The 19,812-nt window shown below is 39.6% G+C and overlaps 1 protein-coding gene across 13 annotated transcripts in view; it reads left to right on the forward strand.

Annotated features, from left to right (window-relative positions):
* MCF2L (MCF.2 cell line derived transforming sequence like) overlaps window positions 1–19,812 on the forward strand; it is a 164,320-nt gene that overhangs the window by 14,303 nt on the left and 130,205 nt on the right. The window contains exon 1 of one of the 13 annotated variants that reach the window (XM_056327198.1): window positions 15,310–15,333. The exons of the other annotated variants lie outside the window; for them this stretch is intronic. The gene's annotated coding sequence lies outside the window, so the exon portion shown is untranslated. Of the gene's footprint in view, window positions 1–15,309; window positions 15,334–19,812 lie in introns of those variants that run through there. 13 annotated transcript variants of the gene reach the window in all.

A 19,812-nucleotide genomic window follows, 5' to 3' on the forward strand; every position in this document is an offset into this window, starting at 1 on the left:
TTACAGCATACTTCAAGTAACAACTTAATGAAAAACTTTTTTCAAGGGATTACTTGCAAACTAGACTTAATACAGCTAGCAGGTATATGTACAAAACGAGGCTATGAATATCATAGCAAGTGTTTTTTATAAGGCTGTTAGCAGACTCAAAAAAATAAATAAAAAGTCAAGACTAAAATTTGTGAGGTAGTCAGAAATTTCTTCCATGTAAGAATTCCATATGCAGCTGTGACAAGACTGCTTTTTTCATGGGAATGAGAACAGCGTGCCGTCATCTGATTCACATTGGTACATCTTCTGTGGAATGAAGATGACATTATAGACTTCTCAGCCTGTCCGTGCAGATACTAAATAGCCTGTGACCTTTTTTGCATTTAAATACAAGCCAACTAGGGCAGGAGTCCCTATGCTATAATACACAAGCCACTTAGTGATACATGGCCCAGCACAGAACGGGGGCCATTGCTGTCCCTGGTGGCATCTGTCATAATGCTCAAGTAGCGGGTACTGGGGATTTATTTTCTTTTTTTGTGGGTACAGAACTGGGATCACCGTAACTGTTGGCAGACAAAAGGTGGTGGGCTGTTTTTTTTCTGTATGCTTCTCTTTGTCTGCTTAGTGACAGTGGGTTGCCGCTAAAGGACAGGCTGGATTTTACTGTGGGAGCTTTTAAGTATATCCATGCTGAGCTTTCTGTTTGGTACTAGTAGACTGATTGATGTGAAGTGCCTGTCCAAGTAAGGTATAGCAGATATTATGTGTGCACAGTTAGTAATTCTCAGTGTTCAAGGCTGTTTGCTTCCAGTGGAACTCAATTTTATAAATAAATGTTTTTACAGACCTGTTCCTTTACTGGCCACTGTAGGACTGATACCAGTACCAGCACATGTTAATGAGCCAATGTTCTTGTGTGTTAATTAAGAGAGCTGCTTTTTATTAAAACTGAATTCCTACTGAAAGAATTTTGCAAATTCTTATGAGTTTAACTCCTCAAAATGAGATATGTTTAAAGCTAATTGGAATAATTATCTAACAACATGGAAAGGAGAACCTTTGCGTGGTAAACCTCATCTGTATTGTTTTCCTGCCTCAAGTAATAGAGCAATGAAATCCCAGTCTGATTCAAATCAGTAGGAGTCTTGCCAGGATTTTAGCCTTAAGACTTCTAAGCTATGCAGGTTAAGTAGCCTTTTAAATGAAATTAATATTAAACATCTTACTTTAATTCCTTCTTTCCTGGGAATTACAGCAAATATGGAATATGTAAAAATAACTTCCTGTTCAACTAGTAGCATTCAGTTCAAGAAGTTAGAGCAGAAAAGCTCTATTAGTGCAAAAAGGCATTGTCAGCTAAAAATGAGCTATGGAGAGGTATTTCAATAATGTCAGCAATAAAATTCAGAGTGTGTACTTATGTGTGCATATATATATGTCTGTAATGCAGTGCTACACAGCTGTTTACTTTTCTGCCTCTGTGGCTATTTCATACAGTAACAAAAAAAGAATGCAGCTTTAAACAAAAAAAAAAAAAGACATTTTCAGGAAATAGTGCTTGCTGCCTTTTATTGAAATTACTCATCCTTTATTAACTGCTAGGGGTTTTTTCTTGTTTTATTTTTTTTTCTCCCCCCTCCCCATTACGAGGCCATTAAGATAAAGTTGAGCCTCTGGTACCACCTGCAGCTGTAGCGAAGGTGTGAAAGCATTTTTAATTGTTCTTTGAAGTTTTCTGAACCCAGTTGCAAAAGATCTTAGGGAGATGTTCCATGTACTGTGTGCTGCAATGGCTTATACTGATCCATCACAACTTGTAATGGTGTATTAGGTGCATTGGAAAGATCTTTGCTCCGTTGTTGTACATCCTTCTACCTTTTCCCTGTTTTCTGTTGTGATAAGCAGCACAGCCAAAGCATTTGTTATTTTTCCCCCTTTCTATTCTCCCGTTTCCTAGAGAGTCTTTTGCTTTTCAGATAGAGTTTGGCTGGGATTCCTTGTTAGCTGTGAGATCACATGAACCTGAGAGGTATTGCTGGAGCTCTGCCAGCCTGATTTGCCTGCCTTCATTTTGCTGCCTGTTCTGTGCTTGGAGAGCTCCATGCCAAGGGAGAGGCAAACACCAATAATCTGTACAAAGCAGCAAGGACTTTTTAAGATTCAGTTAGAGGGACACTATACTTGCTTTGTTCTGTGTGGTGTTCAAAACTTCTGTGGTAAGACATGATCCATGTAAACTGAAAATTGGAGTTTTGTAGAATAGTGGAATTCTTACGTTGCATAGGGAGGCATGAAATCATTCTCTAGCAGTATTAAGCTAGTACAAGTTAATACAGCTTTCTTGGTTTATGTATTTTAATATGATGTGGTTATAGGTGTCCTTTTGTTTATAATATACTTGAAATATATAGCCGTTCAATCAGAAAGGAAAGCAATATAATTTAGTTTATTATTAATAGCTTTTGTGATACCTCTGAATGTAATGAATCTTTTCCTTTTAATTTAAATCGTACTTCAGTTTTCAGATATTCTCCATGCAGGATGAAACACTAGATACTTGCTGAAATGGAAGTAGGAAAGCTTAGTTAATTCTGCTCAGTCCCTGACATGAGTACCTTTGTGCTTTTAGGGCCTCAGATGGCTCCTTAGAAATTAGAAAAGTACCTAAGCAGGAACGGTGATATGTGTACCTGTTTAGGCATTCTGTAAATCTCATTTTTCTGCATCTGCAGGCAGTGGATATCTTTGTAAATCTGCTTGTTTATAATATCTAAACAGGAAAAAACAAACTCTGTAATAGAAATGGGCTTGTTCTTCTGACAGTGTAGTGCATGACCTTAGATATTTCATGCCTCTGATGTGTCCCCCATGTAGTGAAGAGCAGTTGCATAGCAGATTTGGAGTTCTCCCTTGCTTGTTGCCTCCTCTGTTTCTGTAACAGCTTGCTGGGTTTGGCACTCACTCCTAAGACCATGACAATGGAGGAGTTGTGAATGTAAACATTAGGTCTTGCACAGGTGCAATAGAAACCATCTGAGCTATAAGGTTCCACATGCTGCCTTAACACCATTTCAGTGTTATCTACACATCTGTAGGGTAAGAAGTGGTGGGTTAGACTGACTCACTGGCTTCCAGCTGGACCATTGGTCATAGAAATTAATTTCTTTGCCTCTGTTATAGCCAATACACAGATTATATGTTCAGTTCAATTGTTGCCTCTGGCACTTAGGAATGGCTGTTTCATGCAAATGCACAAATTTGCTGGGGTTAATCAGTGCACTCTTAGAGTGTTTAGAAAGTCAAATCATCACTGTATAGGAGGAGGGAGCTTTGCTAACAGAAATATTGGAAGGTAATTAAACAAATCATTTTTTCACGTCTATTTTTGTGTTTTGCTATAGCTACAACAGGTGTTTACATCCACAAGTAAGGTGCACAGAAATCTTCCTACCCCTGAAAATAGCTATCTAGGAACTCCTTTTGTTCATTATTCATAGTTATAACTGCAGACTAGATGCTGATATGGCTGGGTTTCTTTGCTGTTGAAAATTGTGCTGGTTTAGAGTTGACTAGAATTGGTTAAATGGCCAGCTGTCAAAGGAAAACCTTTTCCTCCAGCTAAAGATACTGTGTTTGTTTTAATTGCTAGAGGCTAAAGAGAGTTTATTTAATTTGGATACACACTTTAAGTTACTTAGTGAGCAGTTTTATTTTCTCAGCTCAGCTTATCAGATTTGCTTAAGCCTATTTGTTGATTGGAAGGTACATTAAAAAATTGTGAATCTTTAAAATTATTTGTTGCACATAATTAGATTATTGCTTGTAGTCTTAAAATGTCATCTAATTATTGAACGGATTTCCATTGACCATTGCTAAACAACTTTTTATATAGAGAGGAGGGAAATAAATTTGATATTGCATCTGGAGTCTGTCAGTTTAAGCTTTCTACTGTCAAATTTGTGTGACTTGTTTTGCAAAGGCTTACCTGGGGAAATGTACTTTTGCTGATTATTAAATGGAGGGAGAGAGGGAGGAAAGGCTCCGTGGTAGCTCAGCAGCAGGTGTGACTCCGATCCAAGAATCATCTTGGGGGGGAAAAACAGCTATACTGAAAATGATGGATTGAGTTGAAAATAAGCTGCCTGGGACCTGCTGCCAAGGATACCTGTCCAAAAGGTGAAGGTTCCAGGGAAACCACATTAGTGTTGCTTCTGCTCAGGTTTCTGTGAGATGGGGAGCAGGCTGTTGAAAAACCAGGCAGTCTTGCCAGCAACTTCTGTTTCCAGTAAGGTGTGTTGATACATGCATGAGGTTGTTTATGTGCAGAGAGGTTATTGGGGACCTCTGTAATGCAGTCAGGACTTGCCAAAAAATCCACTTGAAACAAGGCTGGTGGGCCTAGAAGCAGTCTCAGCTCTCTTAATGCTGCCTGAAGTCTTCTTTGCTAGCACTCTTTTGAATACAAGTTTTGGTTTTTCCAGGAGAAATCCTAGAAGTTTCTTTTTCCACATAGGCAAGGCTTGCAGTCAGAGGAGTGCGGCAAAAAAATACTGCAGAAATGCCTCATTACACATGTTAAGGAAGTTGTTTTACTTCCCCCCCCCACCCCCCCCGTTACTATTTTGAGAAACACCTGTTGTTTTAGAACATATAGTATATGTTCTAGAGCCATATGATATATTGTAACGCTGTTCCATCTGTGTGCTGTAGTGTACTTTTGTATCATTTCAGCTCTGAGCAATAGTATAACGTGGTGTATCATGTACCTTGGCATATTTCATTCAACAGAAATCATCTGTACGTGCCCTGTTCACTGTTGCAAACCACATTTACATAGAAAGGCTGTAAGCAGGGTTTTAGAAGGTCTCACAATGGCGTATGTGTGTGCAGCCAGGACTGGTGGTCCCAAAGGGAGCAGCTGGGTTGTTTTCCCATTTCGCTAACTGGTGGGGCTTCAGCAGGGTGACTGGGCTTGCTTTTGTTCACTGTACTCCAAAGGAAGAGGCTCACGAGCAGCATGTGGGAGAGAAGAGTGCCAGTGTTTGGGGTGCTTCAGTAGTCTTCGGATGTTTTAAGTTCAAAAGAGTGTCACTCGTTCTCTTTGTAATTCCTTTGGTAGTTTTTCTCGTGAGGATTGAGCTGCCTGGGATTGATGAGATCCCCTTGACTTTGCCCAGAGCTGCTGCCTTCTTGAGAAGGCTGTCTGCAGTTTGGTGTGTGCCATGCTTTTGAGCTGCTATGTGTGCCCATATACACCTTACTGAACTGTTCAGAAGGTGGGATGGTCAGTTTCATGCAGGCTGGATACAGAGGCATTGGGGCTCCCGACACACATCCTATCGAAGTGATTAGAGCACTTGCCCAGAAAAAGGGAGTGCTCTTCAGTTTCCTGCTCAGCCTAGAGGGCTGGGTGGGTGCTCGGCCAACCAGCTGGTGGGTTCTTCCCAGATATTGTGGTTTAACCATGGCCAGTTACTAAGCCACACACAGCCACTTAATCCTCCCACGGTGGGATGGGGGAGAGGATTGGAAGAGTAAAATTGAGAAAACTCATGGGCTGAGATAAAGACAGTTTAACAGGTAAAGCAAAAGCCATGCACACAAGTAAAGCAAAACAAGGAATTCATTCACCACTTCCCATGGGCAGGCAGGGGTTCAGGCATCCCCAGGAAAGCCGGGCTCCATCATGCATAACGGTGACTTTGGAAGACCAACACCATAATGCTGAATGTCTGTCCCCTCTCTTCTTCTTCCTCCAGCTTATATATACTCAGCATGACGCCATATGGTACGGAATATCCCTTTGGCTAGTTCTGGTCAGCTGTCCTGGCTGTGTCCCCTCCCAATGTCCTGTGCCCCTCCAGCCCTCTCACTGGCAGGGTCTGAGGAAGTGAAGAGTCCTTGACTTAGTATAAGCATTACACAGCAACAACCAAACCCATCAGTGTGCTGTCAACATTGTTCGGACACCAAATCCGAAATGCAGCACTGGGCTAGTTACTCAGAAGAAAATTAACTCTATCCCAGCTGAAACAAGAACACCAGATAAAGACACTGTCTTGAAGGAGTCAAGATTCACTAGACTAGAGGGGGTGGTAGCAAGGGGAAAGTTGGTTCAGTGCCAACTGAGTGAGGCCCTAACTTGTAAAATGGGAGTCTTCAGGGTTGCTCTTTGATTCTAGTAGCATTTATACATCTAATAAATAATTGCTTATTATGTGATGTGTAATCAGTGCTTGGAGTAGGGATCCTGTTCTCTTCTGATTGCATTTTAAAAGAAGGAATTGTGTAGATGTTGAAAACCAGGCAAGGGCTGTGATTGTGAAATCTGATCATGATGTGCTTCTTTCAGCAGGCAAATGAAACATCAGTCTCTGCAGAAGGTCAAAAAGAGGGGTGAAGCTGGGCTGCCCCTGTTTTCTTTGGCTTGCTTAGATGGACCCTGCCAGAAATGTGGATTGGCCTGTGTCCCTCTCACAAGACCTCAGTTCTTCTTGTGCTCCACTTAAGGAATTTAGACCCCAGTAGATTTCTTTATGGAAGGCAAATGCTGGGTGTCATTACACCAAAGACCTCTGGAGCCCTTGTTCTTAGCATTTAATAGGTACACATGTGTTCATTTTCTTCTCTGTGAAGATTTGAAGAACTTCTGCTTGGTCTGATCTGGCTGGTTATTAGTCACTGCTGTTTGGTTGGGGTTTTATGTGGCGGTTTCCTTTTTTTTTAAAAAAAAAAAAATCTATGTAATTGTTTAACAGAGGGAAAAGATTTAAAGAGCAAAAAGGTATATAATAAACCTCTTTGCTGCATGAACTTGAAGATTGTTTGAATATTTTTACTGGTAGAATCCCTGTAACTGATTCTATTAGCCATGTTTATCTAGTATTCCTAGAAGATGTAGTATAAATATGTTGTCTCTAAATGGCAACCAGAAGTCACTGCTATTCTTTTATCCATCTTTCTGTTCAGTATGTTTTCCTTTCAGAGGGGTGAGTAGAGAGAAAATTCAGATTTTAAAGTCTTGTTCCTTTCAGTTCTGGTTTCACAGTGACTGGGATGCAAAAGTATCCAGAGATAGATGCTCAAAAGTATTTTCTGCTTTTGTGCCTGGCCCTTTATTCTTTTGAGAAATTGCATCTTGCCCTTCTGTGCCCAGTAGGTGTTGCTGTTGAATCAGTTAACACCAAAAGAGGACGGGGGGTGTGGGGGGGTGGAGGGTAAGCTTTTAGAGCTCAGAAGGTATGGTAAATATTCGGTTACCTCACCCAGGGAAAACAGGTCTAATAAAAAAAAAAAAAAAGCAGTGCCCATAATGTTTTCATTTATATATATAGGCTTGAGAATCTGCAGCCTAAATGAAAAGTAAACATTGTGTGTGTAACTTTGAGTTACAGGTTTCACATCCTGTGGAAGAACTGCAGTGAAAGTACCTTCTACCTTGCATCTCCATTATGGTTTTACTTACTATTTATGTTTCGTACTGTCATCCTGAGAAGGATAAATCATGTCGGTCATGGTGATACCTCTGTAGCATGATACATTTTTGCAATGTTATGCCATATGGTAAGAATAGGTGTTCCGGTAGGCTCTCTAGGTCAGCATTGTTCCTTGAAACCTGGGGCCTGGCTAAGTTTTTGGAGCACCTTTTAGGATGCACATCCATAATACAGGGTAGGTTTTGTGTGCTTTTGTTGAAGGAGACAAAGCAGGGGAGGCAGATCACTTTGGGAGAGAAGGCTGATTTAAAGGTGGTGTGCTTCCTTTAGCAGCACCTGTTCAGTAGGTTATGTGTAGAGGAAGTTTTTAAAAATAATTTTTTAATGCAGTCTAGTTTTCTAACAGAGTTTGAAGAATAGTTTATCGATCAGAAAAAAATATGCATAAAATACTGAGTAAACAAGTAATCTCACTGCTGAATTTTCTTTCCCTGTTATATGGGAGAACATCTGCAGTTGTTGGTTTCCTTGGAAACAAACTCACTGCAAAAGCTAAATGCACTGCATTGAGCCCGTCAATTTTGCTGCATTTGAGAAGAGTTTAACATGCACACTTGGACATTTTTACTATGTTTGTTTCTCAAATGCTGTGTCATTTATGCTGTTCTCGCATAAAACACCTGATCAAAGGACATGTGATATGCTTTGGATGTTGGACAGAACAGCAAGAAAGGTTGGTATTCACAAGCCTAAACATGGACTCTGTGTGTGTGTGTGTACATATATATTTACTTACAGCATCTAGTTTTCTGAACACTTGAAGTCTTGCCTTTTAAAGCACAGTGCTATTGTTTGCATGTTGTTGCAGTCTTAGCTGTTTTGTTGGAGCTGGAGATCAGAGAGCTGCTGAAAGGAATTGCTGGTACATTTGCCTTATAATAGTATTTTGGCAGGATGTTGGTTTTATTTGTAGTTTAAGTAATTCAGCATGGAATACATGTGTGTGTTCTCACAGATTAATATCTTTGTTCTGGCTGTGAGAAGAGTATGACTTCATATATTGTGTTAGAAGATTTTAGCGATGCTTATGATTAACTTCAACTGTTCAAGCCAAAACCAAATCTGTGCTACAGTGTGGTTGTGTAATTATATCGGGAAGAATTAATTTTAAACTTACTTGCATTAATGTACTTTAAGAAAGAGAAGCTCTGTTAAGCAAGTACTGTGTAAGAGTTAAATTATTTTTTGGCAGGTATGTGTAACGTAGCTTCATGTGTGTACCTGCGTCACAAGTACATGAGGTAGGAGTCATGTTTGTGACTGTCTTTCTGTTAGCGAAATGAGTTCCTATATATATTGTAAAAATAACATATAGTATTGAGAAGACTAAGCTGTATAGAAAAACATAACACTTTGACAAAACATTGTCTGTAGTTTGTCAGCTAATATAGAGACATCTGACAGTGATTCCATGGTGGGATTGCTCACTAAAATAGGCTTTAAAATGTTTCATAAACTCCTTTTCTCCTCAAAAAGGAGGCAGCTGTTCACATGAAATTATAGATATAGTTTAGTCACTAGGCCCTTTGCATTTGGTTTTATTTGTGAGTATTATGCGACCTTTGAATCTGAGACCTTACTGTGTTCCCCCCACAGATAATGCTGCCTGTCATTGCTGAGGTACAACGTTTTAAAGTTCTCTCTCTAGAATGGACTTGAAGTGAAGTTTTCATGGACTGACTTTTAGTACTCTTTGTTTTGGGTGCTCTAAGTTACTAATATATTATCAGAATAGTCGGTGTACTCTGTGTATAGACTTGAGCCTATGTGGGGATTGAGGAGATGGGGAGAGCAGGCAGATACAGTTTTCTCTATGAAAAACTAGTCTTTAGTTTTAAATCATCTTTTGCAAATGTCAGGGAGAGAGAAAGGAAAGGGATAGAAGTAGAGTGAAAGAATTATTTTTGTCAGCTGTTACTCATGATCTGTCCTACGCCTCTTTGTTGCCTCTACATGTTTAAAAACCTAGAATGCTAATACAGAAATATTTTTACTATTGTAAAGCAAACAACACAGTTCCTTGAACAGCATGCTGCCTAATCCCATGAAAGCAATAAAATTGGAGTTCAACCATCTAATAATGTAACTATGTCTGCTTTTTGAGAGTGGTTTGCCTACAGCCCATTACCACACCACTGCTAATTACAAGACATCCTGTGCACGTACATGTGACAGTGAGGAGAAATCTGGTATTTAGAAAGGTGAAATAGGATAACAGTTACAGGTTACATTGTGTTATGGAAAGATTTTAGATAGTTAAAGAATATCTGATTTCTGTATTTGATAACGTAATTTCAAACTTTATTTGCTAGGTTGTTTATTTTTATGCATTTCTTTGGTTTTACCCAGTAGAGCCTTACAGCCAAAGTTACTTACTGATTTTTGCTTTTGTAGCAGGTGATCCTAGCAGTGGCAGATCCAACTGTACTAATAACCGCAGGTGCAAAGGTGACTGTTGCATTAATGCCCGTTTGTTTCTCTAATGGATTGGTCAAGATGTTGAAGGAAGTAAATGCTTAGGGGGATGCTAATGCACAGCAGTCTCTAGGGACCAAAGAGACTTTTCCTTTTGTGTATGTTGGTGTGGTATAGTTAGTGTTTCAAGTCAAGCCTTCCAGTGCATGGTATCTGGCATCCTCAAGTCTCCTGTATGTGCTGCCCTTTGGAATCACAGCTTTCACATTTCATTTCATAATTTTAGTCTCCCTGTTCTCCCTGCTGCTCATCTGTGCTCTGGTGATGCATGGACAGTGTTTGTCTCTGAAAATACTCTTCCTCTTGGGTACACAGGTGGGAATGGTGGAGAGGATAAATATGTTTTCCTTAGAGCCAGGCACTGCCTTGAGGTATGCAGGAGCATGACTGGAGACTGGTCCGTTACACATCTGCTGTCTTGGAAAAGGGCATATGGTACCATAATGCTTCCTCTCCTTGAAATCCTTTCCAGGGCTAACATCCTGACAATAATCATGCAAAAGCATTGTATGCTATGCCAAATATATGACCATGTACAATGAAGTAGTGTGAGATGCTGTGTTTTTTGTCTGATGCATTCATGCATTTTTCCTTTACTTTCTTGGAAATTTTTGCATACTTTTTTTTTAATTGTTAGAATTTTTTTCAGTGTTGTAAATAACATCTGACGAGCTGAACCAAAACCAGCATTATAGATACACTCTCTGAATCAGCACATCGAAGTTGTACAACTGTGTTTCATTCAACAACAGTAGGCGTTCAGCTACTGAGCTTTTGAGGGAACTCCTGTGCTACAGTTCAATCTTGATGTGGTAGTTACACGTGATGAGTAAATGCAGGTGGGTAAGCGGCAGAAGTGTGGGACAAGATGGTACTGATGTTCTCATGAGTCTCTGTTGAGGGGAGCTGGCAGCTAAAGGAGTGAGTCATTTTCAGCCCATTGAAAATGGTCCCATAAAGAGGAAAGCTTTGCAGGAAGAAACTTGAACAACTTGAGAAATGGCAAGAGTACAGAACCTGAAATTTTGTGGAAATATCACTTCAAACTTTGTTTAGGTCTCATAAAACATGACTCAGTGGACAGCAGGACATGAAGAAAAGCGTGATTGCAAAGCAACTGTTGAGAATACCAGTGTTGAAGTTATTTTGGTGCATCATGGAGGTTATTAGTTACCAATTACTGTGCAGCTGACCTGACAACATTGGTTAGAAACAAACATGAGTGGAATATTAAATGGTGTACTATGTCCTGGAGATGAGTCTCTCTGTGAGCCTGTCCCTCTGTGTTAATCTTTGTGGATTTATGGAGACACCTCTTGATTGCAGTTATTATCAAGTTAACACAAAAGATGTGTTTTAAAGTATCCAGATGTTAAAAAGTTTGAAGAATTATTTGAAACTGAAACCTATGCAGACTCTCACGTGTGATAGGTGGTTTGTCAAAAAGCACTTTTTATTGCATTTTAAAGGCAAAGAAAGTGAAAATAAACAGCATTGCATTAAGCTTGTCACTGACAAAAGAATCCTTGTTATGGACTTGAAATAGCTGTAAGAGTGAAGAAGGGAAAATAAGAAAAAGCAACTATGGTACAAAATCAAAATAACAAGGAAATGTATACATGTATGCTTACATTTTTCTTTCAAAAGCTGTAACTATCCAGGACTGTGGTCCTTCAAGAAAACTAACAACGATACTTTCAGAAGCCTGTTAAAGCAAAAATTCAATCTTTCAACAAAGGATGAAATGGTGGTTTGGATGTGGCTAATGATGTAAAGAAGCTTAGATGACATTTTCCTTTCTGACAGCTTTACCATGATGATGGCAGAGAAACTATAAACTGAAAAGCAGTAATTTTCTGTCATTTACTGAGATATTGTGCAGACCAGCTCTCAGGAAAGATCAATTTAATTTGGCTGGTTTGGGAAGTAGCATCTTCTGTGATGAATATTAAATGGAAAAAAATTATTTACTCTGAAAATGTTCACTATTTCATATTCTAATTAAAAAAAACAAACAAACCCAAATCATTGTGAACTGGACATAGTAATTTTTGGTTGTCAAGAAATTAAAAACTTGTAATTGTCTGCAAAAGCCTTTTTTTTTCAGAGGCATTTTTTTTTTTCCCTACCTGGAATCTCCTGGCACTTTTGACAAGATCTGACCTGGTCTCTCTCTCCTGTATTAAAGCATCCATCAACACATATAGCATTATCTTCTTAGTCTGGTTATTTTATTTACTGAGGATCATATGCAATAAAATAGATGGGAGAATTAGCCTGTTACAGAACCATAGTGAAGTTTTCAAGCTCTGTTGTGAAAGACACAAAGGCACCATTGAAGGACCTGCGGTGAGGTCAAGTGTGCTGCAGCAAGACTGAGATCGTTTTCAGAGTTTGGCCTCTTTGGCTGCAGGCTTAGAAATTATTTTCCTATTCCTGGATGGTTTTTGAGACTTCTTAAATTTTCCTGTTTTGCATCAAGGGAAAGCCAAGTCCAGGAGGAGGCCAGCACCCAGGGCAGAACAGTAAGTAGCCTTGGCAGGGCATGTCTGCTGGAGGTGAGCAGCTCAGCCAGACCAATGACAAACTGAATTTTCCCATGTCCTCAGTGTGTTCCCTGAGTTTTGCACTATTTTCTTTTCAGAAAAGGGAAAAGCTTTCTGTCACCCTAAAGCTCCAGTGAATGCTATATTTTTAAATATATACAATTGGAAAAGGGCAGTCAAACTTTAAGATACATCCCATTTTAAAAAGTTCCAAATCAAAGTTGATACCCTTCTACTCTTGTCTTTTATAAAGCTTGTCAGCCTGTTCCTCAGGGGTAAGCACTTCAGTTTTATTCTGTGCAATCAAATTGAATGGTCTTGGAAATACCCTACTTCTGATTCTGAATACTTTGTAGATTACTGATTGTATGTAAAAGTAACAATTGTAAGTGGCAGTTAAGTATCACATTTTGTTACAGAGTAATTTCCTGAGAATGTTTTAAATCAGCCCTGACTCTTGAATGGTATAGACCTGCTAAACTTTTATGTGTACTGCCAGTTCTTTTGAAGCAGTGATTTTTACAAAGTGTGGCATGTCATAAAATTTGGACTTCTCTTAATACTCCAAATCTGAACACACACAAAAAGGGATTGATTTAAAGTCTAAGACTTTTTAGGAGACCTCAAGTGTTTGAGCTTCAAAGAATATCAGACAGGCTTTTTCTGGGGGAGAAATTAATTTTACAACTCCTCACCCTGCATTTCCTTTTGAAAGGAAAACCACCATGACAGGAGAAGGGAAAAGGTGTGTGTTTTCTAGATGAATTTCATTTCTGCATTTAAATACAGAATACTAACTCCGGGGTAGAATATGGCTATGATATCTCTGCATCCAGACTCTACCACCTATTTTAGTTATCATGGTACCTTTGAATATGTGCTCTTCTAAAACAAAAGCTCACCAATTTTTGCATTGTTCATTGCTTGAAGTACTGTAGTTTCATTCTTTTAGGTGTTAGTTTCCTGTGTGTGGCCTTTTCTTCAAATACACGTGCCTGTGGATGTGCCCCGAAGTGGAAAATAACAGGGATACTTCATTTCTTTCCATATTACTTCTGTTTGCAGCAAGTTCTTTCCCTGATCACTTGTATGCTGCCTGTTTTCAGTCTTCCTCACTTCCCACAGAGAGTGCTTCCTTCATCTGTAAAGGTATCTCAGTATTTTACTTGGTATTTTACTTGGCACCGCACTGGTGAAAAGGCAACATTCGTTCGTGGCCGTGCCTTCTTTTAGAGGTGTGGCTGCTGGCACATCAGGGTACTTCAGCTCCTCAGTCTAGAGAGGGATAAAGGGCTGGAGCAGCCCTCAGCTGAACAGGGGCAGGAGATGTTGCACTAAATAAACTCTTTCAAGGCTGTTGGCTCTGCCGTGATTACTTAATCCCGTGTGGCAAAAGAGGAGGATGAAGAAGAAAACTGAATGAAGTAGTCACTGGGAAACCTGGTGCTCTGTAGAAACACGGAAGATCAGTGGAAGAGATTCAAATGACTCTTCATTCATTTGCTTCATACAAGCAAGGGAGGCTGGGGAAAAAGGAGATTTTTATCGTACTGCCTGTTATGTTGGGAGGTATTGAAACCCTTGATCCGGTCAATCATGTTAAGTTCATTCAGGCTGAAGAGCCGAACTACAAAACTTCACAGAAGTGGGAGGAATGCTGCTGTACAGTAAAAACTGAGATACATGATATGAAAGAAATGAGAAAAAATTAGTGGTTAAGTTAAGCTTTAAGAACTAATGCTGGGATTTTTTTTATTTAAGGGAGAGACTAGATTGCAATTGATGAGGGGGGAAGAAGACTGAAAGTACTGGGAGCTGGACTGTAGCAACATTGGGCTGAATTGGGGAGGAGGCCAACAAATAGAAATGAGTATGTTGCATTTCTTCTAGTACTTCTCAGCAATGGGCCTGAGCAATAATGGAAAGGAAGGGGAGCACCTGTGTAGAAAGAGGGTGAGTGTGACCCTTTTCCCTTGCTGCTGAGTACTTGGTCTGGGTACTTTATCAGCCTGGTTCCCATGTGTGACTAACAGACGTGCTAGGTGAGGGAGTGTGGAGAGCAGCTGCTAGGCCTTTTTTCTGTATGGTACTTACTTTCTCAAAGGAAAATATTACTGAGTTTTATCTGACAATGAGGACTTGATAGAGATTTGGTAAATTAATAGATGAGTAAAACAAGGTGTAATTTTGGTGGAATTCCTCTATTAAATGCTCCTGCACGTTTGAAGACTTCTTTCTGTGAACCTTGCCCTTACTCTGGCTTTGTACAAGTGTTTGAGTGTCAAGTTCATAAGAAAAAAAGACTTTTACTTTTTTTTTTCTTTCTTTCTTTCTTCCTTCCGGCATGTGTTTGCAGGGTAATGACTTCTACAATACGAAGTTCTCTGTATTCCTTGAGATTGTGAATCTAGGAACAGTTTTCTCCTTGTGAAAGAGTGAGGTGTTGCCAAAAACAGAATACTGCCATCTCTGCTTATGAATCCCAGTTTCAAATCCCAGATGCTTTACATAATAAAGCCCAACTGGGCTGATTACCAAGAGAACTCAGTCATTCAGAAAAATAAAAGGGAAAAATCCCTTTGCTTCATGAAGGAAGAACTGGTGCCAAGAGGAGGTTGAAATGTTAAAAATGCATTTTCTGTTTGAATCTTTCATATCAACTGTCCTGTTTCCCCTTTCTTTCTGCTTTTATTTAAGGCTGTGGATTGGTATTGCTCTTGTGCAGTGGATGTGTGTGGAAGTTTTTTGTAGGACCTGTGAGGACCTAGATTATGAAAACCACATTCAGTGGCTCTCTCCCGCCCTGCAGGAGCCCAGCTTAGGTAAGTCTTTCTGGCTATGTCTGCAGTGTCTTAGGACAGCGGTGGCGGTGTGGATACCTGTAGCTTCATTGCTTACATGGTCTATAGAGTTTTGTGGCATGTGATGTTGGGGCCATTCAGAAAAGAGCGTGTCTGACTTGCCTGCCTGATGTTGACCACGTGGTATTGCTGGAAAGCAGTATGGGATGTTTGGCAGAGGATTCAGCTGCACAGGCATAACCATCCATATGCTCTGCCCATTCCCTTCACAGCAAGGAATGTGGTAGGGCCCATGCAAAGCAGCAGGGAAACCTGTATGTGTTTTAATTTCCTGTAGTCTCCACTGCATCTGCTCTCAGGCTCTTAGAGATACTAAGCTCCTGTTGGTTAAAATGGAAGCCTTTTTGAGGATTAATAATTGATTATTAGGTGGTCAGGTTTCTGCGGGTGGAGGGGAGTTACTGGTGGAGTAAAACAGGGATTTCTGCAGAGGCTTCAACTATTCATAATCCTAAACGGGCTAGAAATGGAAAGTCGGGAAAGACAAAATCTGTAAATACGTGGAATTATTCAAAATAGTGAAATTCAATGCTGAATGCAAAGGGAGGATAAACTGGTGATGCTAAGTAACTGATCAGGAGAGAAGGTGAAATTAATTGTTTGTACAGAGTGATACATATGAGAAAAGACAACATTTCCCTAAGCTAGCTGTTACCCTCAGTAAGAGACCTCGATTGATTGTGGGTAGTTCCCTGAAAACAGCAGTAGCTGTGTCGGCACTTAGTGTTGGTCCGAAAGGCAAATAGAGGATTACAAACTGCTGAGAGGGAAACCAGGAACAACAAAATCCTTATGTCACTGTGTAATCTCTGCTGTGCCTGCTTCTTGAGTACCATGTCCAGTTTTGTTTGCTTTGTTAGAGTAGAATTAGGGTATGTGGGGGCATGGTGAAGGCAGTCAGAGGTATGGGGTTGCTTTTGTATAAATAGGAACTAATTAGTAGGAAACTTTCTGTCTGAAAAAAAGGCAATTGGAGGGGACATAATATCACCTACAGTGGAGGTCTGTATAGTCATGAATGGCTTGGGGAAGTGAACAGAGAGTGTTTATTTCCTGGTTTTTTTCCACTGCTTCACAAAAGGCAAACTGGGGCACCCAGAAAAATTTCAGGAAGGTAGTTTAAACAAAAGAAGCTTTTCACACACCACGTCATTAAATTTTGGAGCTCATTGATGACTGAAATTATGGAGATCAAAGCAAAGTTAGCAGAGAAATCTTGACGTATAGTGTTGCAAGTATCTTTTGTTCAGGCAAAACTCATTATATGATTGTATGTTAATGATTTACAGTTACTGCTTTGGTTCCTCGCATGAGAGGACAGTTGTGTATTACTTCTGGAACATTTTCAAAACGGCTATAATTTCTTTAAAAACAAGGTAATGCTTTTTGGCTGGAGCTGTTTCAAAATGAAAGGTGTGACGTTGCTGTGTTTGAACAGGCTTTGCCAGAGACCACAGCCAAAACCAGAGCAAAGTAGAGTACTGAAGGAAAAAAAACAATGTTGTGGCTTTCAAACCCAACAGAAATTTAGAAAAAAATAAATATAAACCTGCAGAAATTGGGCCAGATATTTCATCCATGTTGCTCTGGAAGTTGTGTAAATTCTGTAATACATTTTCTCTTTGCTTATTATCTTTGCAGTTTCACTGAAAGAAAGGAATACAGACCATATGACAAAAATGTTCTCGGTTCTGTCTTAGATGTTTAAAATGCAATGAAAAGTTGTGTGTTCCTCAGATTTCTTTGTGAAGATTTTTACACAGGGCTATACTTCAGTATTAATGCCTCTGTTGCAGCAGGGGTTTTCCTAGGGCTGCTGAATTTCCTTTTGCTAGAGGTGATACATTAGCAGAAGTTAAAAATCAGAATTCCAGAAGCAGCCTGAATTTTTCAGTTTAAAAAAGATATATTAAGTTTTATCTGATAAATTGAAACATCTCTGATTCTGTTTACAGACTGTCAGTGCCAGAGCTGGACATCAGTCCTTTTACTTTCAAATTTTAATATATTATGAGATATGTGGGGCTCAAATGGCATGTTTAACTCCCTGATATGACCATAATGATGACTTGCAGAGGGGTGAGGTGTCAGACACAAACTTAAAGAGAATGAAAATTGCAGTAGATTGTCCCTGAGCTATCCAGATGCTGTTATTTCCAGGCCTGTTTTGATTCCCTAGTAGCTCATGGTAAGATACTGCTTCAGGGTTTTGTTGCAAGAAAGCCCAGTTGGCTCTTCTTGTTAAGAGTTTCTTTTAATTAGTTTAAGGTCTGTTTCTTTACTCTGACTCAAGGTTATTCATTAAACCATGGATGATCCAGTTTCAAACCAGCAGGGATCCTAATCCCACATTCTGGTTAAATATATTGAAGATACTGAATCTCTGTTTCCTTCAGTAGAAAAAAACTGTATCTCTGCAGATAGGGCTGCCTGATTTTCATGACTGAGCATGATTAAACAAGAATGTAATTACAAAAAAAACCCCAACCAACCATTTTTAGATAAACTAACTTTCAGTCTGGCTAACTGAAACCTTTAGCTTTGATACTCTGCTCTTGCCTTGCATGTTTTGAATTTGCTTGAAAGTGTGAAAGTATATATAAAGTGGTGATGTATAACTGAAGTTTAACTAGCCTGTTAGAGTTCTTCATTCATTTTGGACAAGTATCAATACATGGTATGTGCATGTGATCCTGAAAGTAGACTGGCTGATGTGATAGAATTCATCAATACATTTGTCTTGCCTTTCATTTGTCATTTCACTGAGAAAACCCCATGGACCTTATGATATATGGGAGGCCTAAACAGTTTGCTGTTTCTCCAGGGAAAATTTGAAATTGCTACTGAACTATGGAAAGCTGGGATTGGTACTAGCATCTTCTATTGCAGTAGATGCTTATGAATGAGTATTCTCCTGCATTTCTTGCTACACCCAGAAATAGTGTAGTTTTACAACTGAATTTCAGTGTTCTGCATACATGACTGTTGTGGTTTAACCCCAGCTGCTAATTAAGCCCCACGCAGCCGCTTGCTCGCTCCCCCCTCACCCAGAGGGAGGGGAAGGAGAGTTGGAAAGGAATGTAAAACTCGAGGGTTGCGATAAGAACAATTTAATAATTGAAACAGAATAAAAATGAAAGAGCAATAATAACAATGATGACAATAACAGTTATAATGAAAAGGGGAAGGGAAAGAATAAAATCCAGAGGGAAAGGAAGAAAGGAACATGTGGTGCACAATGCAACTGCTCACCACCTGCTGACCGATGCCCAGTCAGTGCCCAAGCAACGATCCACCCACCTTGACCAACTCCCCAGGTATGTATACCATGCATGACATCCCATGGTATGGAATACCTCTTTGGCTACTTCAGGTCAGCTGACCTGGCTGTGTCCCCTTTCATCCTTTTTGCTAATGAGGCTTGAGGAACTGAAAAATCTCACATTAAAGCCAAAACACAGCACTGTACTAGCTCTTAAGAAAGACAACTCCATCCCAGCTGAAACCAGGACAGGCCTTTAACTTGCTGCAGTCAACAAGTCCCATAGACTTCCTGACATCTGGAGTTCTCCCTGGACTCACTTTCAGGTGGTGTTCTGTCCCACAGCCTTTGTTTCAAAACAAGCTGGAGTTGTTCGCATGTACGCGCAGACTTTCACACCTTTGCTGGTCCCTTGCTGCTGATTCACTACCTGAATGGCCAGAGCCTGACCTGGTGATTGTGGTCTTCTGCAGATCACTTGTTCCTTTGCAAAAATGCAGTCTTAAATGGCACGCAGATAAACAAAATATTTTTTGCATATAAAGTTTCTATAGATGCTGTATTTCTATGGTAATGCTTTGTTATGCAAAAGCTTGACTGCACGCAATTTTTTTCATTTCTATTAATACAGAAATGGAAATGTATTGACTCTAGTCATATATAATACATGGAGCTGCTGTAGGCCCATCATACTTGAAGTGGAAATTATGTGGTACTTCTTATAAATTTAAGTATGATCTCAATTCATTTTATTGACAGAGGAAGCCCAGCTAGTTTGATGGGTCCTCTTAAAATTTTTTTTTTTTTTTTTTTAGTTCATGCCCTCTGTAACATTACTGAGAGTTATGAACAAGCCATCATAGGCGTCCACATATTTTTCTAGGAAGGACTGCTGCTTTTTGCCTGCTGTATGTAATCCGTAAGAAAATCTTTATCCTAAATAACATAATGCAGTCCTTTTAAGCACACAAGAAAACATCCCTTTTTCTTTTAGCCATAGATAACTATATATTTATTTCAATGGCTAAAATACAAGAGAACACAGCTAAAACGAATAGGATGGCTAGATGACTGGGAAAATTCAGCCGACCATCAGCAAAAACACTTCAATAATGAGATTTAGTAGGCATTGAGAATCTTGAAAAAGGAAAGTGTTAAAAGTGTCATAGTTCTAAACT

This window comes from Falco biarmicus, chromosome 2, assembly GCF_023638135.1.
Source record: "Falco biarmicus isolate bFalBia1 chromosome 2, bFalBia1.pri, whole genome shotgun sequence".
Lineage (NCBI taxonomy): Eukaryota > Metazoa > Chordata > Aves > Falconiformes > Falconidae > Falco > Falco biarmicus.